The 26,720-nt window shown below is 37.9% G+C and overlaps 1 long non-coding RNA gene across 1 annotated transcript; it reads right to left on the bottom strand.

The window, feature by feature from the left end:
- Positions 1–2,808: 2,808 nt before the first annotated feature.
- On the bottom strand, positions 2,809–26,146 carry LOC107834010 (uncharacterized). The gene is made up of 3 exons (XR_001659788.1): positions 26,044–26,146; positions 11,781–11,784; positions 2,809–2,820 (listed from the first exon to the last, which is right to left on the bottom strand). It is a non-coding gene; the product is annotated as an uncharacterized LOC107834010 (long non-coding RNA).
- Between the last annotated feature and the right edge of the window lie 574 nt (positions 26,147–26,720).

Here is a 26,720-nt window from a genome sequence, read left to right as displayed (position 1 = left end):
GGCCCTGTCAAAGTTCAGACGTCGACCTCGTTAAAATGCCTTAATGTGCAGAAAAACTTCAGTAATGTATTTAAACTTTTTATTTTAATCACTGCAAAATGGTCAGAGAAAGAAAGATTTCATATTAGCATCTTTTTAAATTATTAAAGGTTTATCTAAATGAGTTGATACTACCAAAGAATCAAAAACCTAATTGGTTATTATTTAACATGTATTGTCAAGAAGATCTGCTGCTCTGCTTTAAGGAGCATAAACCTGCTGAGTAATTTTCAGAAATGCATGAGTCATTTCTGTTTTGCTTCTCACCAAACCAACCAGATCCCAAGAGAATCAGAGCAAAGCAGAGGAGTAATTGTTGGAGGACAGATGGAGTTTTAAAATGCACATGACTCATTTTAACCACCAGAGGGCATTTGATCATTAAAGCAAGAGGAACATGAAAACAACAATAAAGCGAAAGCCTGCTGGCACTTCCTCCTCTCTGATAATAACAACCCTGTCCTCTGAAGAGTTGTGTCTGCACATGAAAATGTTACATCATGGCTCGGTGTGCGACAGTAAAAAAAAGTCATTGTTCTTCTGAGAATGCTTCATTAAAGGGAGGTATGAGAAGAAGGGTGAGCCAGCAGAACAGAGAGGGGACGGCTTCAGCTGGCTCAGTGTCCCAGCTCTTCCATTTTCAATATTGCTATGATGCAGAGTCTTGGAGGTCTGACAACTGTTTGAGTTAAGAGGGACGCGAGGAGGCTTCGGGCCATAACAGACGCCGAGATGAAAACGTGACCGTGTTTTTCTCTATTTATTTATGTTTTTGTTCAGCTCTCTTCATAACCAAAGAGCCATTCAGACTCAGGAGCAACCTCTCTCTCTTTCCCCATTACATATTTTCTTTGTCTTCTGACCCTGCAGAGATGTGTGCACTTTATTCATTTTTTTTCTTTTTTTTTTTTACTATTTCTCTTCATAATTCTTTTTATGCTGCCAGCCAGGAGGCTCTTTGATAAAACTGGGACAACTGGGATGTGTAAAATATGTAGAAGATGGAATAATTGGCTAGAGGCAAAGCCCGAATTATAACTTTTTTGCTCATGTTTTTAAAGGATAATCATCATCACATCCCTCAAATCCATTTTAGTAGATAGATAGTAGGTAGTAGTACCAGCTTTCATTTTTAGAGTTTTTCAACTTGAAATCCACCTCCTGACCATTTAAAGTGCAAAAATAAATGCTGGGTTTAATCTGAAAAACAAATTCAGATGATAATGAGTGGGCTGAATAACTGAATCAGACGTTCCCTTTTAAACTACTTCCAGTCCACAGGACGCAGAACACGGAGTCAGTCTGTGGGAGCTTAAAATAGTGACAGAAAGAAGCATCAGTTGTTACAGACAACAAGGAGGAGAGTGGATCTCAAAAGGGATCCACTCTGAACTGGGTCTCATTTTATCACCTTACAGTCCACAAACTTCATTGTATGATATTGGGATTTTATTTTACCGACTAAAAACAAAGGAGGGCATAATTATGAAGAGGAAGAAAAATAATATATGGTTCTTATTTAGATTCGATAAAAATAATTTTTATATTTTGAAATGCAACAAATTGTCCCATCTGAGCTATGCATCTCTGCAGCTCCTCCAGAGTTATCATGGGACTCTTGACATGCTAACCTGGTTAATGTTCAGTTTATGTGGGTAACCAATTTTACTAGGTTTGTAGTTGTGTCATACTCTTTCCATTTTCTTATGACATATTAAACAATGCTATGACCTAACCCTGCTTTGAATGTGTCCGCAGCTTTATCTCTGATACTAATGTTCTTCAATAAACCTCTGATGCCTCCATAGGAACACTGGATTAGAGACTAAACAATTTACTCATAAGGCTGTAATTTGAAAAAAAAAAAAAAAATAGAATAAAATTACGACCAGGGCTTTTGCTTGTTAATTTTAAATTATTAATATTATGGATTTTAAAATGTCAAAAAAAAATTTTACACATACAATTTCCAAAACAAACTTTTGTATTGTGTTTCTGGTACACCCATAAATCTGACGCACAAGCGACAGTCGTGAAAAACAGTGACGACCAAGCTGCTTTTCTTCAAGCGTTTGGCCCAGTTGGGGTTAATTTTAGCTTCAAAAATGGGACACTGGAAAAGACTGAAGACTATTTTCACTTTTTTTCCAGAAAAAAAGTGAAAGCCCATCACCAAAGCTAAAATAGCATCTCAATGCAAAAGTTACAGCAAGCGCAGGCATTCCCAATGTTAATATCACATTTCTAATAAAGCTACACGAATGACCAGGAATTAATGAAATAATTGAAATAGCACTTTTGCATCAATCTGATGGTTGAATAACTTAAATAGCATATTAAAAATGCTAAATACATTTGTTGTTGGGCTCATTTGTCAATTTATTCCATACTTTAGAACCAAAAAACTGTTATTCAATTAAAAATATTGCTTATTTTGTCGATTTGCATGTTTTTTTTTTTTTTTTGTTTTTTTTTTTACTAAAATGCAATTAATTGTGATTAATTAATTACAGGCTACAGAGTTAACTCAAAAATTTTAATCGAGTCCCACCATAAATCAAAATAGAGAGTACCAAATGCAAATAAACTCTAGTGAAATCATTTTAAAAAATCATAATTTCTAACCTACATTTTTGTATTAGTTTATCACATAAATCCCAATAAAACATGACTAAATGTGAAAAAGTGAAGACACTGTAAATATAAGTTGTGCTGAAAAAAAAATCTTCCAACTTAACCATTATCCCATGATTCAGCTGACATTCTGTGACATTTTACAACCTGAAAGCGCCTAAATCCATTACGGCTAAATTGAGGCCATTTGTTTCTTCTGTCCAGTGAGGAGAGTTTTGGGTCTTAATGGAGATGAAGCGCTCAGGAGGTGGATCGTGACAGATCTAGTGAAACACACCGAGGAGAGCAGCATCTGAAAACGTTTATGGAGTGGGAAATGCATCCTCACATTTACAAAGAGACTAAAACACTTTACCACCACCAGTTATTTGTGAGAAATGTAACTGCAGTAACAGAGACTGAGCACTTTTAATACACCTGTATGCTGGACTATGGGAGCAGCACAGCAGCAGGTGTAGCTCATCATCAAGCTGTCCATCTGTACCACCCACATGTGGGAGATTATCTTAGCTACGCAGCACAAAAAACGCACAGACAAAAGACTTCAGCTCAGCTCCATCGATCACACCAATTAGTTCACTTTGAAAAGATGGAATCCAATTACAAGCAAACCCTGAGACTTTGGTGCAAAGAAAACGTCAGATCAAGACAGCTTGAACAGCTCTGAGGTGCAGGAAGAGTGCAGAATGACGAGTCCGACTGACTGTCATGATGAGGATAATAATAGGTAATAACAGCACTTCAAGTTTCCATGACACATATTTACCATGAAGCATGAGGAAGATCTTATCCCTCTTGATGGCTTCAGGAAAAAACAAACACTTCGGTGGACTTATTAGGTCATCGCTTATCAAACACAGACAAGTGAAAGCTTATTTGGCTTTGGTCTTTAACTTGTAAGGACTTAATGAAAAGCTGCTGCTGCATTCATCCTTCCATTCTCTTTTGTTCGGTTTGATGCTCAGTGATTTATCAAGTTTCGCCTCAGAGTATTAGCAGAAAGTAGAGCACTTTAATCATGTTTCCTAACTTAGGGCTGCCATCAAAGGAAGGCAGTCTGTGCAGAAACAAAGGGCTGAAAACCCCTTCAGGGCTTTAAGCATCAGATTATATCTCTACACCAAAATCTTTACAAAACAGACTCAATAAAACTATGATTTATATAACCTAACAGTTCTCTAACTTTGGAAAAGAAAACGGGTTCAGAGTTCTTATATTTTTCCAGTTTTGCTCCATGCCAATCATTTATTTCTCTCAATATTTCAATTTGATAAAAATGTAAAAACAAAGTTAAAAGAAAATCAAATGAAACCACCAAAGGGGGTGAATACTTTTTCCTAAGCATTGTAGATCGAGGAGAATAAGAACTGAAAGCGTTTTTCCATCCACGTTGCATCTAAAATTATTTATAAGTCTTACTAGTGCTTCCTCTGTGCTTTGGTTGGCCCTGAACCCACACCGATACTTCACAAGGCCTTTGGTTTTGAAATTATTTATGATCTTATTTATCCAATTATGTGAACTAGAGCGATGGGAACGCTGCATTAAAAACAAGAAAACACATACAAATGATTTTATATTCAGTACATAGAAATTTTCTAAAAAATATGCATCAACATTTTGCATTATAACAAGTGTAGATGTTTACTGTAACTTTACTGTAATCTTTATTCTTCACACAAGTTTAGCAAAACAAAAGTGCAACAAATCTTTCTGCTTGTGTCCAAACAGTGAAAGATCATTATAAGTAAACTACTTGGACACATTGGAGCTTGACAGAGCAGAAGTGACAACTCTGCCTTGCTTGTATTTTGCGTCACTGTCAGATGGCATGAAGACATTTGGAGTGCAAACAGAGGACGTGGGAGGAAGGGTATAGAGTCTGAGGAGGCGATGTGTGAGGGGATTGGACAAACTGTCCAATCACATCAAAGCAAAGAGGATCTTTCCAAACAAGCCGTGAAGCATGTGTTTGTGCTCTGATACATGCCACTGCTTGTACTTTAAACACATATGTTTGTCACCTCCTGTCTGTCTCTGAGGTTTGGTTTTATACAGCGAAACACTGTAATGGTTGCATAACTTTCCAACTCAGTTGCTCAGTGTTTTGCATTCCTGTAGCTTCTTGCAGAGAAAAGAGAGTCTAACAACTTATTAATGCCACCACAGTTGAACTTTCAGACATTCCATGATGTGTGGTGACAAGACAGCGGTGTTAAAAACATGGACAAAAGTGTGAAAACATCAAAGATTTAAGTTGCAAGCTCTAAAAAAGTATATTTTGGGATATTTTACTGTTAAAATGTTATAAAGATTCAAGAAAAAGGTGGTAAGTACTGCAAACCCTTATGCAGCCTCTTCGAAAACACTATAACCACACATCCATTCAAATCAAAGCAGAGGAGAGATCTCCAAAGAGGCTGTGCAAAGTAAAGCATGGAGGGTGAGGAGGGGGGATTTGACAGTGATTGGTGGGGTGTGCTGCAGATTAGCCCCATCTTTCTTTTTGAAGTTGAACCTTTCAGACAGAATCCTAAATGTAGTTGGCGAAAAGCCCTGACTGTTCAGGGAGTCACCCAGCAGAGAAGCAACTTTAACAAGCATCTTTAGTGATACTGGAGAGAAATATATTCGATCCCGTGTGAGAGAGCCTGGGCTGCTCTCAGCATGCAAATTACTAATATGTAAAAGAGGGGACAGATCTGACTGTGGAAAGTTTAAATGAAGGTTAGGTTATAAAACAATACAACACGTTTTGAGGATCTCACAGAATTCTGTTCAATTCATCGTCTTAAAATTAAAAGAGTAAGACAAGACTGCAATCATAAAAAAAAACATGGGCGTCCATGTACATTTACAAAATGGGCCAGAAAACCCTCACTAATTATAGAAGTAGTCTCTGGTCAAATGAGATCAAAACATTCCATGCATAGAAAAAACTAAATCCTAAAAACGTCATCCCCACAGCAAAACACAGTGGTGGCAGCATCATGATGTGGGAATGTTTTTCTTCAGCTGAGACAGGAAACCTGGTCAGAGGTAATGGGAAGATGAGTAGAGGCTCTAGAAAACTTGATACTGGGGGTGGAGGTTTGTCTTTCAGTTTATTTCTGGAGTTAGAATGGTCCAGTCAAAGTTCAGATCTAAATCCAGTCGATTATCTGAGGCCAGTCTTGGACTTTACAATCTAACTGAGGTAAAACTGAAAGAACATGCGATGTGTGAAGACGACAGAGAGTCCAGAAGACTTAACTGCAGAAAAAGGGATTCGATGCAGAATTAATTCAGGGTGGCTGCATACAAATTAATGCAAATGTTCTAAGTCTATCCCATAAAATCCCAAGAAAACACAATCAAGTTTCTGGTTTTGATTAGAGATGCACTGATCCGATATTAATATCTGTATTAATCTCCATATTGAAAACATATCTAGACTGGGTATGGTGACAAAGTGCCTAATCCACAAGAGCAGATCTATTCACCCTAATTCTGTGCTTTGTGCTCTGAGCTGCTACATTATGCTTTATTATTTAATTAACCTTATATTTAGAACTCCTAATTGCACTTAATATACCATTTGAAAGGCTATATGTAGTTAAATTCTACATGTTTGACCAAGGTAAGTTCACTTATTGTTTTTGTTAGTTTCAGTTTTTCATTATTTTTTTATTGTTTCAAATACTCCTAATTGCACTGATTCAACAAATTAAAGTTGTGTTGTTTTTACATATTTGACCAAGCTTGGAAAGCTATTGGTGTGTTTACGTCTGCTGAACTTGTTCAAAGTTATCAAATAAATGAGCAATTCAGTACATTTATGTCTGAAAACAGAAAACGTTTTAAGTCAATTCAGCACTTTTCTTTGTGTCGGATTGGTGTTGGCTGATGCTAAACCTTAGATATCTGTATTGAAAATGAAAAAAACATCAAAAAGTTGAAGAGGAACAAACATTTTTGCACAGCTCTTTATCTCCAAGGCTGAAAAAACAAAGCAGAGACACAAATGGACTGCGAAATGCAAGTGAGTGAAGCACTTCAACTTGGCAGAGCTCCTCAAGTGGACAGCTTTCACTTTTCTCTGTGTCCAGCTCTCAATTCTGTTAGAGAAACTAACTCCAGCTGAGAACAAAGAATACACAGAGCAAGTCATTTCCGCTCCTCTGCCCCATGGCTGCTACAAGCTGGTGATAGCAGACAGATTACACCTCATCCATATGCAGAGAGGAAGACTCTCTGTCATCCCTCCTTCACTGCCTGCCACTGATTACTCCTCGAAGAGGAAGGAGGGGCAATCAATACTGCAAAACACTGAGACTGATTGAATATCTGGGTGCACAGGTTAAGACTGCTGCCAGAAAGCAGCAACAAGTGTTTTAGAGAGTTTTAAAGGTTCATATATAATAGATTTTCTTCAATATCAAGGGGTAAACTGAGAGCAACCAGTTGAAAACAGCGACTGAGGTCACGGTGCTGCTTTTGAGAGAGGAAATTTAAAAACAGCAGAGACAGAGTTGTCAGACTAGGTTTCGTGTGATCTGCTTAGAAAATGGAGAACAGGGAGTTGTTTTTCATTGGGTAAGAGTTGAAAGGGAATTTTAAAGATGAAACATAAGTGCAAATCCAGTGCCTTGCAAAAGCAATGATTTTACTGAATTAAGAAGACACTGACTGGTACTTCATTTTATTTATAGGTGTCCAAGTAAAAGGGGAGTACAGATTTTTTTGTATGAAAAGAGCTTACCAAAAGTATTTAAAAACATTGAGATTTTACAGATACATGAAAATATAGTACGTTTTTATGGTCAAGTGATAAATGGGAAAAAGTTTAAAGTTTATTAATATTTCTGCAAGGCACCAGACATAAAATCCTAACCTCTGTTGTAAAAAATACAAAAACCAGGGGAGACCCAGATTGCACTACAGTCATATTCATTCAATAAATTAGAGTATACATTCCTATGAGGCTCGTTTGTCAAATTAAAGGCACTTTAAGAAAATGACAACCTTCAAGCAGATGTGAAGCATCTGTTTTGATATGAGAACGTCTGTGCGTCGCCAAAGAGACGGATGCAGCGCAAAACAAAGTATAGATGAACTGAATGAAGAAGAAACTAAAACATAAGTGAGATCTATTGTTCAAGTACAAAAAAAACTATGCAGCACATTTTGTTTTTCCTGGATGTTTCTAAAAAATATGCTTCATTTGTTTCCATTTTCTTCTAATTTTTTAACAGATTCAGCTAGAATACGGTTACATAAGGATCGCTAAACGAATTACCGGCCGGTTATCTGACTTACGGCGTCTCTTCGTAACTTCATGATGATGTTTGATTACCAAATAATTTATTCAGTGACTTTCATGCAGTGGGGACATATTCTCTGCCAAGATGGCCTTTTATTCATTAGCTTTCAGGGTTTTACATGCATTATTGAGCAGTCAGCTTCAGGCCAACTGTCACCCTTTCTCACAAGTACAGCCTTTTGGCAAACCTCAGCTGTAGAAGCAAGAGGTGTTGCCTCGTTCAAAAATCACTTTGCAGCAGTTTGACAAAAAAAGAAAAAAAAAACAAAACAAAACAAATAAAAAAGATGCACCGTATGTGAAATTAAATCAAAGCATAATTGAAGTAATTGAAGCTTGATAATCTCAACCTGCTGTGTCAAGATGAACATGCATCATCTGCATTTGCCAGATTAAAATAAGATCTATTGTTCAGGAGAAGTCACTTGTAATGCTAAAGCAGAAAACAAGAGCATCTTCGGCAGCAGCAGCAGGAACAGTGTGGCCCTGCAGGCCTCTGGCAACTCAACACGACTAATGGCTTCATTAGTGAAGGGAGATAATTAGGATTAACAAGCCTTCTGAACAAGCCTGCACTTAAACCGCCATATGTGTCAGCTATCGGTATGTTGACTATAGGAGGAAGACTTCACAAAAGCTTGTCTTTAAAACATGAGATATGAAATATTAATGGGCTCATCAATCAGTCTGAGACATAGTAGTCTACGACTACTATCACTCATTTTCTTTCTGTTCTGTTGCCTCAAAGCTTCATCCAAGCGTTTATGTGAAACTGCTGGAAAGAGCCACGTCATATTTCACAGATTGAACGGTAAATCAAGTAAAATAGGCGATGATATAAAATATGACAAAGTTACAATTTTCTCCCAATGCCATTAAATCTGTATAAGTAGAAAACAAACAAACAAACAAAAAAATACATGGCAGCTAGTTAAGTTAATAAAAACAGGAGGAGAAAAAGAAAGAAAAGTTTAAATCACACCAATTCAAAAGCTTGAAGCAGCAGCTCTAGATTTGTGCAATTTGTTACACCAAAATCTGTGATCCATCATTTTCTGTGACCAAAGGGGGTGATAGCTTGTGGGGTTGGGGGTTAGCGCGGGCGGCACAATACGGGATATTTATGAGAAAATAAAAATTCAAGAGCAGGGGGAGGGAAACAGGAGGGGGGTTAAAAAAAAAACGTCAGTTTTTGACAGGTGTGCATCTTCTTCCAACAACTCTGTCCTCTGTTTGGTCCTCCTCATCTTCACTACCTCTTGTGGTTTATAAGCTCCGGTTAAATTATAAAGGCTTAAAGATGTTACTCAACTGGAGTAAGCATACTTCATTTACCCAGAATGCATTGCAGCAAAAACAACATGGCGATTTCTGTGTGACAATATTTTATTAAAATGTATAAAATCTGAACAGCCTACAGTATTATTATGGTACATCTAAAATAAATATTCTCAAATAAAGTCTATTGCTACAACTAATAAAGCTACTAAGTTTTATATGGAAAGAAACTTATTTGGAATTTTTTTTTCTTTTGCCTGATTTTGTTATGTAATTATGTTTTTTATATGAATTACTTTCATGATGGTATTTAAAATTTCCATATTATATTTTGGTTGATGGTATGTAGATGGCCTGCGTCCATCACATTTTCTCAGAACGAGGCTGAGTGTGTGAGCGGAGTGTAGTCATGCCAATGGTTACTGCTGGCTGCTGGAGTCTTGTCATGAAGTGGGAGGAAAAAAAACGCAACACCCTCCGGGAACCCCCATGATTCTGTCGTGTCCTTTCATCATGCTCTGTTCAAGCTGCGTCTCCCCCAAGGTTTTCCATTACGTGTGCTTCCAGAGCCCTGCTAGAGAGCAACACCATCTGATGGTACAAACACAGCTATAAACCTGTGCAACACCCCGAGTGACCTCTGGCAGCTTAATTTATCTGCACCCAAGCAACCAACCCATGCTGGTTTCAGTGTTTGTAATTTAAAAGCTGTCTGGTGGTTAAGAGCCACTATAGTGTTTCAAAATAATGCACACAGAGCTGATATATGAATCTGGAGGAATATTGCTGCTTCAGCTTCCCCCCCACTGAATGCACTCAAACGCCTCGATAGTGTTGTTATCTGCTTAGGTCTGAATGTGCTGAAACGGAAAAAAGGCTATATGTTGAGTGTAAATTTAATAAGAGGTCCAGTGATTTGGAAAATATTTTTCATCGTGATGTAATCTGTGAGGCTGATGATCTACAGTAGAAACTTCTTTATACCGCTCCATCGTTCACACTGATTCTTATTCATGACGAAAGGATTGCTGAGTGAGCTCAAAATAAACCTGAGTCTGCCGTCCAAAACAGAGATCGATGTATTTAATTTTGTGAACAGGATGTTTTCTGCCAGGAACAGCAGCCTGTGTCATCAACACACTTTTTCACTCTTTTTAGAGTAACCTTGTATTTTTCCTGCTTTTTCAGCCTTTTCAATGGATCATTTTTGTCTGTGTGACCTTTTTCAATAGGAGACCAATCCTCAGAAATATTACCCCACAAACTCATGAAAAAAGTAGCCTTCTGGCGATGGTTCCGCTCTCATTTTAGAAATAATATCCGTTACATTTGGGTCAGAGGGACAATACATCATCACTGAAACAATAACTCAAATTAAGCAGAAGCAACTTCCTTTTTGAAATCCACCATAAGTGCTATTCAGTTCAATTCATTTTTATTCTTGGCAAAAGATAATTTCATTATCTCATTTCAGTAGAATGAGATATTTATGTAACAATTAAAATCCAAAACATATCATATACTCACAGGAATAAAGACTGGCCCCGAGTGCTCCAATGACACTGCTGTTATCTTTTCCCTGTTGTGCTCTTTCAAGTTCTTTGTGTTAATCCACTTTTGTATTTTCTCATGTTTTCATCATTGGGATGGCCAAATGGATGTCCTCAGCTGCCTGTTAATGATTACGACGTAAAGCTGAACGGCCATTATCGTTTTGTCAGGTTGCAACACAATTTGTATGGTTTCCATTTGTCTTTCCGACCCAAATCTATTTGGAAAGACCAACTATATTTTACAATTCAATTTAGTATGCATAAAAGTGAGCAGACTTTCCCCTGTAGCATTATAAAATTGATGTTTTTGAGCTTTACATCATGTTATAATGTTATTCCCTCAACAAAAAACGTAACTGGACTGTTGCTTTGATTCTTTCATGCATGTTTGAGAAATTCTTGAATCTCCTCTGCAGTGCAGAAGCACTACCGTTTCTACAGTTCCTTCAGATTAGCGAGAGCAAAAATGAGCAAACACCTGGCGGAACTGAGCATCAGCTGAGCTTGTCATATGAGCTACTTCTCAGTGAAACTGCTGAAAATGGCTTAATGGGGAAATGTTGTGATGACTTGCTGAAGGGGAGTATTGGAAAGAGCAGGAGCTACTTAGAGAAGCACACTTTCAAGATGCTAAATTGCAAAGTCAAATGTTTGGGGTAACACTTTATTTGAAGGGGTGTGCATAAGACTGACATGACACCATCATAAACATATCATAACAGTCATAAACATGAAGGACCCATCAAGAACCCATCAAGAATATTTCTGACTGATGTCATGAAGTGTCATTAGGTAAATAATGACATTTTTAATGCAAAGTTGACACTTAATGTACTTTTAATGCAAATTTTAAGAGAACTTTGTGTTACAATAGTCACTAATGACCAAGTAATGCAAAGTTTACATTTTTAATGCAACGTTTAGTGCAACTTTGCACTAAAAATGTCATTATTTACCAAATGACACTTCATGACAACACTTGTAAACATTCATGTTTATGATTGTTATGACATATTTATGACAGTGTCATGTCAGTCTTATGCACACCCCTTCAACTGAAGTGTTACCAATGTTTGATATACACAGCATTTTTATAACATACATATATGTAATATAATAATACTGCCCCTTTAGATGTATGTGTGGTAACTGTTAAATGTGGGTTAGCTGTGAGTAGATCGTTTGTGCAGGATGTAAAAAGAAAATCTTGCATGCCAACATTTAGCACCCATAAATATATTTGTGAATTTCAAAGTTCAGGGTTCAGTGTGTTTTTATTAAACATTTTAAAGTAGACAGTAACCATAAGAAAACCACAGACAGACACACATATACAAACAGTTACAGTAAATACTCAAATTTAAAAAAAATATATGTATAACTGATAGTGTGTGGCTGAGTTTATCTGAGCCTGGAGCTATGTCCTAAATGGATGACTTGGATCAGCCGGAATAGATTTAGCATTTTAGCGCCATTCAATACAGTTCTGAAGAGAACTCCTAAAAATTTTACCACAAATCTTTATAACACAAGGCAATCCTTCATGTTGATATGAAGTGACTTATACCAATAAATAAATGAGAAAAAAAATATCTCTGTGGGTAAGAGAAAAAACAGAAGCTACGTAGCTGTTTTTTTCTTTCATGAAAAGTATCGTACAAACCTGGAAGCTGCATGTGTTTATTGAAACACCACATCACAATCTGGTCACTAATAAAGACTTTACTGTGTGTTCACACAATTTTAACAATGACAATAAAACAGTGTCAATAAAAATAAGTTGGTGTTGTACATTCCCAAAAATGTACCTCAATGTCTAGAATAATGCATTAAATGACCAATGAAACAAATATGCCAGAAATCTTGTTAAACTGTAATTTTGTCTCCACTTGGAGGCAGAATGTCTGTTCAGTAGATGCATTTACTGCTTGTTTGTTCTTTATGGTTCAGCCTCTGCAGGGTGTGATATGATTAGTAGGTACACAGTTGGTTTGGATGTGTGTGTGTGTGTGTGTGTGTGTGCGCGTGTGTCTCTGAGGTGGGAGGAGAAAATTGCAAACCATTCTTCTTTCCCGCCCTCAACATTAATGTCTCACTTGGGCAGCTTTGCTCCGATTGCTCATTTTCCAGCTGCTGCTTTTTAATAGAAGCCTCTCCTATGGAGCTGGACAGTTGGTTTCCATGGAGGCTCATTTAGCAGCCGGACCAACACTCCTGCTGGGCTTGTACATCAAGAAAGTCAAAGCGTGTGACGTTCATAAAGTTCATTCTCCTTGTCCATTCGCAGCCAGTGACCTAGTCGTTAGTGTGCTTTTAGGCTTTATGGTCTTCCTGCAGCCGACTACACAACAAGGATATCAGCTATGGTCGAGTTTATATACAACTACCCAAAGAAGAAGAATCTGAAGAAAATATCTCTTCATGTTCAACAGCCACAAAGAAAAAAATAAATTCAAAATTCATGTAATTATGTGATTTCAAAAAAAAAATTTGGTATTAGAGAAAAAGGGGAAGAGAATTAGGGCCACTGGAAAAAAAGTAACTGGCTTTAATTTCAGAATTCTGACTTTTGATCTCAGAATATTGAAGAATATAAAAGTCAGAATTTATTTATATCTAGTGGCCTTAATTCTCTTTCGTAAGAGACAGTCATGCATGACATATTTAAAAAAAAAAAATTTTTTTTGTAAAAAGTAAAAAAAAAAGAATAATCCACTTTACAACATATGTGGTACTTTGTGTTGATATGTCACATAAAAACGTAATAAAACACACTGAAATTTGAGAGTGAGACATGGAAAATGTAAAAAAAAAAAAAAAGGTAAGACATTTTCATACAGAAGTTTCCTTCTGCAGCTCTAGCTGCTTGGTTCACAAAGTTTTCCTTCCAACTTGATGTCCCTTAGGTCTCTAGAAGTCTGGCAGCTTGTTCTGGATTATAAAAGTGGTACTTAGCAGTGACCACATAGCAGGGAGAAAGCAGCATGGAGGGGGTAAAATTTATGACTGGTAGCAATTCTATGCTCTTCTTGTTTGATAATTTATCTCTTCTCACATTTTCCATCTTCCATTTTTCTGCCTGCAATATGCAAATAAATCTCAGCAAGTAGAACTTTGATTTTACAGTATCTCAGAAAACAGAATTTTACTGTATGAGTGACAAGTGAAGAACCTAGTTGGGGTTCTTTGTAGAAAAGCTTTTGGCAAACAAAATTTGCCAAAAGTGATAAAATATGGAAATGTGTTGCAAGAAGAAATTGAAAGTCAAGATGTTTCAGCTTGATGATGCCCGTCAGCGGCGGACTGGCATAGCCCCATATTTTTGCAATCTTTTAAATTTCATTGTCAGTTATACTTAATTCACTATTTTTGCATTCTCTTTAATTTTATGGTTAATTAGACAGTGTTTTTCAACCACTGTGCCACGGCACACTAGTGTACCGTGGGCGATCATCAGGTGTGCAGTGGAAATTATCCAATTTCACCTCCCATATTTTCTGGATTATAAACTGCTACTTTTTTCCTACACTTTGAACATACAGCCTTTCTGTGGATTTTTCTTCAACCACCAGGGGGCTCTTTAGCAGGAAGTGAATCACTGGAAGTCAAAATTGGAAATCAAAGAAGAACGTGCTAATTTTCATTTAGAACAAGCACATGCTAGCAGCAGGCACGACACGGAGAAATGTTTTCAAACTCATATGATACAGTTTCTAAGTTGCTAACCGCAGCAAGGCCAGAGGCCACACAGAACAGAATGGTCCAAAATAAACCAGATTGAGAAAAAGCAGAAAATTAAACAAAAACAGATTAAACAAAGCAACAGCATCTCCAGCAAGCTACAGCAGCGTTAGAGTTTTAGCCCTGCAAGCTACACAAGTGACCTTTCCCACTAAAGTGTGACCAAATGCCAGCATAAAGCAACCAGGTAAGAGTCTTCCTTTATCCTTTATACTCTCCACCTATCATGAGGCGATTAGGTGCCAGGTGTTTTGAATCGTGTTGCAGGCTTCTTTCTGCTACATATGCATGTTTGACTCATTTTCACAAAGCATAGGAATAGCTATTAATCCACACAAGCTAGTAAAAACAGAAAAAACAAGTTTTGATTAAAAAGAAAAGAAAAGAAAAAAAAAGGTCAACCAGTTGGTCATATGTTCAGGGAACTAAAACAAAATACAGAGCTGTAATCTCCTGCTAAAGTTAGTTACCTGGATAACAAACAAAATGTCTGACATTGTGAAGGCTGTTACATTTTGCCACATATACTGGTGTATATACGAGTACTTTCAACTGGTCAAATGATTATTAGCCAAATTAATCATATGGTGGAGACAATCTGTCAATTTCACTTGAGTTTCAAGCATCCAGCATGTCGGGTGAGTACCAAAAACATAGTAAGGTTGATGTTAAAGCTTTATTTTTCTGTTTTATCATCCCTTCCTGTTCTACAGAAATGTGAGGCAGGTATGTAATATTGTGACAGAATGAGAAGTCCTCCAGTACCTTTTACATCAAGACATTTTACAAATTTTACTCCCCTCCCAATGCTGATTGATGTGTACAGGAAATAAGATATTAATCTACTGATATTCTCCAGACAGGGGTGATACAACCTTATTTTATTATATATGTTTGCCACATATGAAATAGCAAATAAAAAACAAAGCCAAAGAAACATGAATTTAGAACCAACAGACTGACAGTGAAAAAAGATGGCATCTTCCTGCTCTCTTTGACACATCACAACCCAAATCAGAAGATTTCTTCAATTAAAGCTGCTACATTGAATTGTGACTTTATATCCACATTTTCCTTTAAACTATGGAAATTCAACTGGACTTTGTTTTTTTTTTTGTTTTTTTTTTCTCCGCTACAAATATGAGCTATGCAAGATTATGCAAAGCAGAAGGGAACCAAAACAGGTTGTGTAAGATAGAAATCTGATATGACTGCGTCTGAATACTTAATATGGTTAAAGGGTTGATCTCTGCTTCTGGCTGTCATTAGCAGTGGATGCATAGCACTTTAGATCTAGCACATTTCAGTTCAGTCTGTCTCTGTGTTGTTTGGTAAAAACAACCGAGTTTCATTAATTCATTTTTACCCCTTTAAAGAGAAGTACATACACTATGAATGCTCGGAGAAAATCTTCATACTACTTATTCCACTTTTCCTGACCCATTTTCTCCTTATGTAACGCTGAACTTTTTAAGCTGGCTTCTAAATCTGTGCTTGTTTTGTCTGTATCTTCCTGTCATTTTAAATTTTGCACTTGGTTGCCATATCACTTCTTTCATACCAACAATGAAAATTGAAGAATGGAGCTTATCCCCACATGCTTTTTCTGCTCTTTTATTATTGTTCATCTTTAACAGGACCATTGCTTCATGTGTCTTGGATGTCAATTATTTTTTGTGGTGTTTGAAAATTTAATAAGGCAGTTCAGCTGTCTGTTGGGATCTTTTATGATTGATCTGAGCATAGCACAGTTTAACAGGTTGTTTTTAATTGCATTATATATAAAGTCATAGCTCAGGTTCAAGAATATGTTGACACAACTATTTGTCCTGAACTTTGTGTTTTTGCAGTACGCTGCAAAAACACAAGATGTTACAAAGTATTTTTGTCTAGTCTCTAGTGCAAATATCATAAAAACAAACAAATATGGTATACTAAGATATTTGGTCTAGAAACTAGACAAAAATACTTAGTAAGATTTTGTGTTTTTGCAGTATAGAAAGAATGCTGTTGAAAGATTTGCTTTCATGATTGCCCTGTTTCTGCCACATTTCATGCTGCTCCTCATTTCTGCGCCTCCCGATGGCACAACCAACCCTTTGAGGACATTCGTGATCTTGATGTAGCCCAAAATGAAAATGAGTTTGGTCCTCTGCTGGCTCAGATGAAGGGGAATCAACACCTTCCCAAGCCACTGTACTGCCAAAGGAATTCTGAGCAAATACCAAATTTTCTAGTTTCTATCACCTTTACAGCCAGTGAAAGATGAAGCAACCAAACTCTAATAACTTAAGTGCATTAGCTATGAATGTGGATGTCCTCTGTGGGAGGAAATAAGCAGCCATGTTTGTTATGGGGTAACTGTAGTGTCATTTGTGTGTCTCACAGAGACTTCTGAGGCGGTGCGGACTGACTAATGCGAGGCTATTTGTGGATGACAGTGAGAGCTACGTGATTAACTATGTCAAGTGTGGGAGGCAAAGCTTTAATATATTGGGATATTTACACCACGGCCTTCTGCTCATGGATTTCAGCCTGATCTGATTTATCTGTTGGCTTTATCATCAGCAGCCACCTTCTGTATGCCCTTCAACTTAAACTTTATATTTCAGAAGAACAAATGGAAAAGAATAAGCACTACAACTTTCCCAGATATTTAAGTGCCAAACTTAAATGTTGAAATATGTCTGCAGCCAATCCAGCAGCTCTACTTTATTTGAGGACAAACGTGCAGAGTTAAATAAGATTTGTATTTTTACAATTAGCGTACAAACAAGCTCTTAGCTAGCAGGTGTAATGTGTTTTAAGGTCATCATCAAAGTGAAACATTTATCATATTGTTTCTAAACTCAGAACAGTAATTAAATTTATTTGCACAGTTTTAGAAAATCCAAGAAAAAAATATTTTAATTTAATGCAATGAGACAGTTGTCTGAAATTGCATGCAGATTAATCAGGCAATTTAGACTAGTTTCAAATTATGAGGATTTGTCATTTTCTGTTTGAAAATTATTATTGAGAATGCATTGCTGCATTCTCACTTAAGTTTCTGTTTTTCTTTATTATTATTACTAAATGGACTGAACTTATATAGCGCGTTTCCAATCATTTTGACCACTCAAAGCGCTTTACACGTCTCGTCTGTAGCAGATCCATGACTCCGAAAGGCACCCGAAGGTCAATGAAAGAGATGGGAATCTAAAAGACACGCTTCTTCAACGCTATGTGGAACACCTAAAAGAGAAATTCAAAGTCGGAAACACCAGGCAGGAGGTAAAAATTAATGGAAAAATTAGGCATGGCTTGTTGACTTGCAACATTGCGGCAGGCCGTTTAAGGGTGCGGTGCACACAGGTTCCCTCTCCACTGGCTAAAACATTGTGTGCGTGTGTGATTTTTCTGTGTGCGTGTTGTGTCTGTGCTCGAACCTGTCCTTCCCTCAGATGGCAGTTATGTGTCGATGGCTGAAGTTCCTGCAGCCATCGTAAGAGGCCTCTCTGGTGACAGCGGCCTTTCTTCAAAAACCAGAGAAGGTAGAACTGTATGTGAAGAAGCTGCAGGTGGCAAAGCTCAGCACGGCCAACATCAGCCAGTCCCTGGGCCACATGCTGCGCTTGGCTGGGTTTGCCAAAGGACAGTGGGGAGAGGAGGACACTGCAGCCTGCGATGCCTTCGTAGAGGCGCTCAGGTCTGCAGCAAAGATGGCGAGGAGTGAGGAGAAACGCAGCAAAAGGCCAGCGTTCTGCGCTGTTTTTGTTTCCAAGGCCAAAGAATGGATGGAGAGGGGCTCCCACGGGGGCTTGGAGATTGTGACCCACCGAGGGGCAGTGGGAAAGCCGAGCTCCTCCTTTGGCCTGCATGAGAACGACACTGCTGTAAGGCGGGTCTCAGCGTTGCTGAGGGCATCACCTATGGCCTTGTTTCCCCGACTGCTTCAACCAAGCCTGCTTCTCTCCCCCTGCAGCTGTACTTTGCTAAAGTTAGGCCAGGCTACGTGCAGGACAGACGCCTAATTCAGGTCATGGTACTCAGGTGGCACCTTGGACAAGTCTGGGTAAGTTTCCTCAACGCCATTGTCTGGAACAAAAGGGGTGCAAGCAGAGAGCAAACAGGTGGCAGAGCAGGACCTTGACCAGCCCAAAATTTCCTTGATCTGCCAGTCAATGTGAGGATTGTGCTTGTCCTTGATGTTTTCATTAAGACCTAGCATGAACACATCCATTAATGCTTCCTGATTCCAACTGTCAGCAAATAACAGGTGAAAGTCAATGATGTAAGAAGCCACACTCTTCCTTCCCTGTTTCAAAGATAACAGTCCCCTAGCTGTCTTTTGCTCAGGAAGGACAGGGTCAAAGACCCTTATTAGTTCCTTAGAAAACACAGAGTGGGTCAAACAGGAATCCGATTCATTTTGCCATTCTGCTGTACCCCATTGTTTGGCCTTACCGGCCAAAAGCGAAATCATAAATGCTACCTTTGAACGTTCAGTAAGGAAAGAGGAGGGCTGCAACTCAAAGTGAATCTCACACTGAGTGAGAAAAGTGCGACACTGGTCAGGGTCTCCCCCCTTGAATAGCTCTGGAGGGGTTAGACAAGGCTCCTTAACAGCTGCGGGCGGGACAGCAGGGGCTGGTTGGGGAGGAGCCTGTGGGGTACCTGGTCAGGGGGAGACATGTTACGAAGCATGGCAATGATCACATTCATGCCAGCATTAAGGCGAGTAATAGAATTGTCAACGTTGTGATGCCACTGTTGTGCTGACGAAGGGTCCATTTTTGGCCAGATTTTTCTGTATTGCTCACTACAGAAGAGAGAAAATCGATTTACTGTATGTTTATATCTGTTAAGGCTAAGATGGAACGGCACTGAAAGCTGCCCCTTTAAACCATTCAGACCAACACAACAGAGACACAGTCAGATGACTTATTACCCCGTGATAAAAACTCAAATATTCCAAATAGTTTGGATGTATTTTTATTTCTTTCCTACTTAAGGAAAGTTTCTGTTTATATCATAGGTTTGTGGTGCCTTTCTATACTGAAGATAGATATAAAACGTCATTTCACAATGAGATATTAACATTCATGGAAAAACCTTACATAGCCTTGTATTAAAGCAGAAAGTACGGCAGCCACCGTAAGAAAGGCTTGCAGTATTCAATTATGCCGCATAAACTGATCAGTAGATTGTTGCGAGCGAACGCAAAACTATTGCAAGGTAACGCAAAAGAAAAATAAATTCCCCATGTTCCCTGGAAGGCTCTGTACAAATGTAAAAGAAGTGCCAATGTTTCTAGGGTGCTGATGTAGCAAATTTTTAAGACTGTAGTTTTATTTTTTATGAGAACTGCAAATACTACCAAGGACACAATCTAGAGTCAATAAAGGTATTCTGACGTTTACATTTGACTAACCAGTACCGGCTCCTGTAGAGGCAACCAGCATGTCTTGCAAAGCAAAAAAAACTGTTTTGTTGTGGTTCTTCTGCTTGAGGCATTCATTGCATTACATTGATGCTCTTCCACATGTTTCAGCTCCCAACAACTGGCTGCAGAACAGCAGAGGAGAGACACGAGAGTTCCTGGGAATCATTTGCCTCTCTGAGAGCTGCTTAGCTGAGGGGCTTGGCAGGCGTTGCCTCTGACAAACACATTGTTTAAAGCTTCAGAAGATTAGCTGAACTCCCGCAACTGCCGGGCTCTGATATGACTCCTACCAAATTTACAGCAGCTCTGCCGAATGAAAACTGTTCGAATTGGGGTCTCTGGAGGCCACAAGAAGCAGGTGTGTTTATTCCATCATAGAAGTACAAGCTGTAGGTGACGATTGAAAGCATCTGCAGTGCTGTTAGAGCTGAGGGGATAGAGACCCAGGGTAGACCCCCCTCAGTAAATTTCCCACCCAAAGACAATCTAATTTTTTTTTAAAGGTTCTCATCACCTCCAGGCTACTGCAATCCAGTGTGCTGTAAATCCGTCGGATGCAATTTATTGGAGAGGAAGCTGACATGGAGTTTCCGTGCTAATGGGCTATGCAGGACCCCCCAGCTGAGACTTAAACCCATACCTTGATTCCACTGATTATAACGGCTGAGTTCGGAGACACCCAGCTAAAACAAATCAAGTTAGCAGGGTGCCACGTTCATTATCAGGGCAATTATTTTCTTATGCAACCCAGACCATTACGTGATCTGTTCAATTTCACGATTTAATGAAATTCACACTTTGAAACCAAGTTTAAGGCTAATTTCTGTGGCTTAGTCAGAAGTACAATGATACCTCACTTCCTGTGTTTTCAGTATAAACCCATAGAATTTATTTATGCACTGTTAAATCATTAAATTAGATAAGATAGATAGCAGTAGATGCATCCATTCATCATTTTCTTACATTCTTATCCCATTGGGGTCGGCAGGGGTACTGGTGCCTGTCTCCAGCTGTCACAATAGATGCATACGATTTATTCATTTGTGTTAATTATGTCTCAGTTAATGAAAACACAAATGTAGTTACTCAAAAATAAACAATCAATCTTTATTCCATTGCAGAAGAAGGGCCCATTGCAAAAAAAGAGAAACAAATACACAAAGATAAATAAAATAAGTTCTCAAAAAAAACCACAGCTCATGATGTTGTTCACCAAGTCAGAAATGATGCAATCGTAATTTTAATCTACAAACATAACCACAGGGAAGACTGCTGACCTGACTGCAATCTTAGAGTAAGCTACAAAAGCTAATTGCTAAAGATAAATGTTGCTATAAATATACTTACAGAAAGTTAGGTGGAAGGGAAACATGGGACAGAGAAATGCTTTCAGGGAGGAAGAACAGCTGCTGTTAAGTGATTGTGGATTGTGAAGTGCACAGCCTCGAGTTCACAGTAGGAGTTGGCTATATGGATGTAAACTTTTATTATATTTTTTGGTACAATTGTGAAAACAAAATATCACAATAATTTTCCAGCCTGCTTTAAAACCCATGGTATCACTGTGCATCATTGACCTGCAAACTGACCTGAATAATGAGGAAGATGAGACGCATCAAACCCTATCATGATTCATGCAAAAGGAGCCCTGACCAAGCATGGAGCTTATGAACTGTTCAGTATATCGAGCTACTTCTCATAAAGCTCATATTTGTGCACTAAAAATCCCTTTTTTATTGCTCTTATGTAATGCGCACATTTTCAGATAAGCTGAAAAGCTCAGGAAGAATGTTTCCTCAATATTAGCCTCCCCCTTTTCATTCTTTGATGTCTTACAGTAAATGCAATTAGGCTTGAAGAATGACAAGTCCTCATCGCTTCCCAGTGGAAAATACTAAGCCTCTGGAATTTGAAATGAATCTCATAAGAAGCACCTGAAGGAAAAGTGAAATTTAATGGCATATGTTGAGGGATTTCAGCATATGGCATTAAAGCACAGAGGCATGTTGCATCTCTTCTCGGAAGGCTTTCATTTCTTCATCAGTTGCAAAAACAAGACAAGAATTTGCATTTGTGAAAGAACTGAATTAAATTTGATGATTTTATGATCAAAGAAAAACATTTGAGTGTTTTTGGAAGCAGGCTTTTCTCAGTGAGGATTTTAGTATTTTGAACATGAAGAGCTTTTACAATGAGGTGTTGGAAGAATCTGCTTCTTCTTGCTTACCCACTACAAAAACCTCCAGGACCGTGGTCACAAAAGGAGATAAAAGCTAATTTGGATGTAAAACACTGCCCCAAATCCTTCTCTACATTAATTATTAGTGAAATAGCTCCAAGCCTGGTCTCTTGATGATTAAATAGGAGAGGAGAGATTTAGCAACTTGGTGTGCAACTGTTTTTGATTCAGACTAGAATGTGTTTGAAAAATATATTTAATGTATGCTTCCTTAATTTTTCTTGGATGAAAAATTCTTCTAAATGTTAGAACACAGTAGTCAGCAAACTTTGAAGGAGGAGGCTTGTGGTGTAATTGAATCCATCTTTTCAGCAAAAAATATTTTCCTTCACAAACATGTTTTTCATAGCTGAAGCCATTCAAAAAATAAAGTGTTTTTCCTTTTTTAACCATTATTGGTTGTTGCTGGCTTTCATCTGTGGGGTCGTTATTGTCCTCTCTACACTTAGCTTTTGCGTCAGACTATCCTGCCTACCCTCCCTAAAAACAACAAAAAAACAAGTTTAATTTTTACTAAATAAAAGACACAATTGAATTACAGTACTTCTACCTGAAGTAGAGAGTATATTGGAGAGATTGTTTTTCTGGGTGCAAGATCAAAATTAAGAGTGTCATGAGTTGAGGTGGAGGTGGTGAGAGTGAACGCAGGCAAGACCCAGATTTGAGGTGATGATGATGATGATGATGATGATGGGTTTAATACTAAGTAGCTCAAACAGTCCAGTTCAGGTGGCATGGCAGAGAACATAAGCAAAACTTAAACCAGTAGCAACAGAAACAAAGGACTGACCATGGAGCTAAACCAACCAGGACTATACAGGTCTACTGGAGGGCTAACAAACAGACTGACATACAACAAGGATCTGACAAGAGACAAAGACAACAGGTGGACTTAAATACACAAAGAGGGTGATCAGGGAATGAGACAGAGCTGGGAAGCAATCAAAAGGGAAGACAGGACAGGGACAGGACTCTAAACACAGAAAACCTCAAAAATAACTACACAGAAAACACAGAATACAACAGAGATGTATTGTCCTACAGAAAAATATATCTCTGAATTCTTTACCAGCCTTCCTGGCATACTGTATTTCCTCTCTGCATCACATTTCCACAGATGGCATTTCATTTACCAAGAGAGAGAGAGAAAGAAAGAGAGAGAGAGAGAGAGAGAGAGAGAGAGAGAGAGAGAGAGAGAGAGAGAGAGAGAAAAGAGTCTTTGCCAATATGACAGAAGTGACCACAGCAGACAGGAAGAGTAATCAAATGGCACTAGAGTATATTTTATTTTTATTTGACTCCATGTAGCCTGTGACTAAAATCCCAGATTGATAAACATATTATATATTATGTTTATTTATGGTAATACTGCAGCACAGGAACTAATTTGCTTTCTCCTCACTTTGCAGAAAGTGATTACATGAATACAGTTTAACGCACATTTGGTTAATATTCTAGCAGGCAAATAGCAGAGATTAGACATCTAAACTGAACTAATCTCATGAACACATTAAAGCAGCAGCACCATTTTAACACTGCCATTTTTATAACCAGGCACCTACTTTGCATGTGGACAAGTACAAAGATGTAGCATGAAATGGACTAATCTGGCTAACACTAGTAGAGTTAATGTTTTTATTTAAATAAACAAGAGATGTAAAGCAAGCTGTAAAAGTATTCAAAATCCATAAACTTTTCTCCAACTGTATGTGTTGAAATTACAATTTTCAATGTGTTTTATTGTTCATTTTTCAAATTTCATATATTCACCATGGTATACATTTACAGTCGTCACAGTTCCAAACTAAATTTTTAATTCGCAAATTATTTTCCAGCCTAAACATTTGCAAAGGACCTAAATATTTAGCTTGCAAACTAAATATTCAGGTTGCTAGCCAACTAGCTCTTAGCTAAGTATTTAGCTCCACGTAAGTATTTAACTGATATGCAAATTAGTTTGCTGATTAGAGGAAGTGTAAAATCAAGATAAAATCAGGTTTTGCAAACCTCTATATAAACTCTGCTGTTGGCAAGACCGAATCACTTCAGTCTTTTTTTTAATCACTGATTCTTTTCCTCTCGACACGTCCAATGTGGTTGCTGCGGTGAAACCAGACCAATTCTGGTTCATGTTCATTCGGTCTTAAGTTATTTTTGATCAGCTATCAAAGTATTATTCATTTAAAAGAGAAAATGATTAATGTTGTTTCTAAAAACCCTGATAGTCCTGAGGATTGCATTGGTCATAATGACACTGTTGTGCTTCCTACCTCTAATTTTCATGCACTTTCTAAATAAATACTTAGAAATTTCATATATTTCATTTCATATGGCACATAAATTATACTATCAAATGAATAAGTTACGGCTCAGTTACAATCCAGATGTAAATTTAATTGAGAGAGTGCTTTGAAACCAGATTGGAAACGGTTAAAAATCCAATTGCAGAGACGTAAATAAATGGCTTACTCATGAACGTCAATAGAAAAGTTTTAAAATCAAGGTAAGGCAAATCCCCTCTCATATTTGTGATTCTCCCACAACATCTCCATTTATCTTGGTATTACCAGCCTTTTCTTAGGGGCCAAAAGTAAATCTCCCAGGCAACTGAGCTGGATCAGCATCTTATTTGTTCGAACTGAAGGGAGTTGATGCTCAGAATAAATAACATAAATTATGTTTTATGTGATAAATTTTATGGATGATGTGTTTGCAAAACATTTTTCCTCCTCTTAGTTCTCAGTCTGTTGCACATATTGTTGGTTTTCCTAGTATAAACTCAGACTCTTACACATTGGATAAGCACCTTTGCAACAGTTAGCGATTATTTAAATGACCTGATTTCTTTTGATTTCATTGGCAATGAAAAATAATTTTGAAATCCAGTTGAATACGGTTTTTATGCACCCTCTGTGCAGGGACAGAGCTGCTGCAGAAGGGCAGGGCTGTGTGAAAGTTTGGATAGTTTAACGCTTGCACATCAAAGAATGAGTGTGCCTGACAGAGCGAAATGCGTGGTAAAAGACCATGCATCTGGGAAAATGCATATGCATAAACCTGATTTAAAGCCTACAGAATATGCAGCATCTTTTCTAATTTCAGTCTCAATGTAGGCATCCTGCCACTGACTCACTGTCTGAGTCTCACAGACACTGGCACTGTCTGTTCTCTGAAGCAGAATATTAAACAGCTCGACCCTTCAATATGTACCCAACTGAGTTCTTCGGCTCCCATCCAACTCATCTGTCTCATGTTGCTGAAGCAGATAAATCTAACAAGTCTGCTCTTGTAAGGGTGAATTAACCATGAGATCAATTTTCATCCTACCTGTGTTAAACACCTAAAGACAAATGTTGAATTGTGTATGAGAAATTTATATTTTTCCTTTTATCTTTCTAGAGGGTTACCTCATGTTAGACTATGAATATATTTGAAGAAAATCACACCATTCTTTGAGGTTATAAAATAATTTCAAACAAACTTCCTGACAAGTACATGGATTTCAGGATATGCTGACAATTAAGGCTAATTGTGATGAATCAATTATTGAAAAATCGCGTTGATGGAACATTTTCCGTATTTGACTGGTTATTTTTTTTAAACGACAGGAAAATTTATAGCCCGTCGATCATTTGACAGGTTATAATTAACACCCTTGACTGGTGCACATGCGAGGACATGATAGACTTTACACAAAGAGTTAATTGCAGAGGCAACTAAAATCAATCAATAAAAGAATCCTTTCTGAATATTATCTCATGGAAACTAAACTAAATGCGTCTTTCTGACCGGGATCTGACGGCGTGTTGAAGCGTTATGGACCAGACGCTACTTGTCCGAAAATATTGCCTACTAGTATAAGCTAAAGTTAATATTAGCCACAACGTTTCAAGAAAGTAAAACTCACCCTCGTATCCGTGAATGAATGACGAGGCCTACATCTTAAAACCTTTCTCTACCTTACTTGTTGGAGCTTCGGGTCATTAATTGTTACCTTGGGCAAACCCTGGAAGCACCTGGTGTAAAATGCCATTTTCAATAGACTGGAAGCGACCGAGCCGCTTATCCCCGAACGCGGAAGCTGACGTGCAGAGAGCCCATTAGCACTTCGCTCAATTCACTTCAAACTACTTGCGTAGTTTGTTAAAAAAATAATTAAATAAAATATTTGAAAAATACTTGGGTTGTTGACAAAGAAACTAAAAAATTGGTTTATACAGGAACATGAAAACAATAATAGCATGGTTAGCTCACCTGACTTTCCACCGTGCTTTCCTTTTCATGGCAACCTCCTCTTCTCCCCCTCAGGTTTTCAGCTCAATTTAAATTTAAAAAGGTGCTTAATTTCCCAAAATAGCCCTATATTGTTTTATCAAAAATTTCGGGTGGTGTTTTTTATCGCTATAAAGCTCCCTGTGCGTCCTCTAAAGGTCCGTGTATTTTCAGGCAGTTCGTTTTTTCGTTTCAAATGAAAAATGAAAAAAACAAAAATAGACTCGGTCGTTTTAC

The sequence above is a fragment of the Poecilia formosa genome, unplaced genomic scaffold, assembly GCF_000485575.1.
Source record: "Poecilia formosa unplaced genomic scaffold, Poecilia_formosa-5.1.2 Scaffold501, whole genome shotgun sequence".
NCBI lineage: Eukaryota > Metazoa > Chordata > Actinopteri > Cyprinodontiformes > Poeciliidae > Poecilia > Poecilia formosa.
Note: the sequence above shows the minus strand (reverse complement) of the source record. Positions and strands in the feature narration are given on the sequence as shown.